Raw genomic sequence first — 1,178 nt, forward strand, 5'->3', positions numbered from 1 at the left:
CCCCCCCCCCACCCCACACACACATTCAAAATCCTGGATGATCATGATCATGATCATGATAATAACTTACTGAAGGTAAACTCCCCCAGTTTTATATTTAAGCCATTGTTTTGTCTACATTATTTTTGTTTGACATTGTTCTAATATTTTGGTTGTTTTTGATATTTATCATTTGTTAATCTGCTGTTACTTATGGTAGATTATTATTTACGTTATAGTTTATTTATTTTCTACATTATATTATGGATCCGTGGTCTATGTCTTTATTAGTCTTGAACTTTATCCTTTTGTTTTTCTGTATGTGTTGTGTATCTTTTTTTTGAAATGCAATAAAAAAAAACAACTTACTGAATGTCCAGTCCTGATAAAGTGTAGACTGGAGCAACGTGAATGACGGTGTGAAGCGTGACCGGAGGCAGATCTCCAGCTGTGACGTCAACACTGACGTCAGCGACAAGTCCAGCGGGCCGGGGGAGGGCGGGGATCAGGTTATGAAGGCCGTAGTCCAGCGGAGAATCAAACAACAGCATACCCGGGTGGGACTCATCAACCCGCCAACAGCCCAGCAGTAAACATGATTCTGTAACACACACACAGGCGAAAGTCGACATATATGATTGTATTAACCTGAACGAAGTATATTATATAAATTAGGTTTATTTACAAGTGATAGAATTTTTTAAAGAAGACACAGAAAAAGGAAAAAGAGAATATAGAAAGAAAAGAGTCGTAGAAAGAGAGGGAAAGATATCATGAAACAGATGGCAATAAAGATACAACAGTTTCTGAAACAATAAATACCATTGCAATATATTATTATTTGCCCTTGTCTGATTCTCAAAAGGAAAAGTTATTCACGATGCCAGGTTCTGAACCAGCTAACATTACATCACTTCAAGCGTTTGATTAAATTATCAAAATTGAATCAAATCATCAACAGGTCAATTAACAATGATATACAAGATTCGATGTTATATATCATCAGAATAGTGAGTGTCTGTTTTGTCCAATCGTCTTTTTCACTGAATAATACTCATCACATTTGACTATTTTCAGGACTTGTGGCAACTGCATTTCATTCTCCTCCAGGAAAGAAACTTGTCCCTAGTCTGTCTCTCGATCATAGCTCATTTAATAGCTACTGGACGTTTTCTTAGAAACAAAAAACACTGCCCCCC

The sequence above is a fragment of the Branchiostoma belcheri genome, unplaced genomic scaffold, assembly GCF_001625305.1.
Source record: "Branchiostoma belcheri isolate BF01 breed outbred unplaced genomic scaffold, Haploidv18h27 scaffold346, whole genome shotgun sequence".
NCBI lineage: Eukaryota > Metazoa > Chordata > Leptocardii > Amphioxiformes > Branchiostomatidae > Branchiostoma > Branchiostoma belcheri.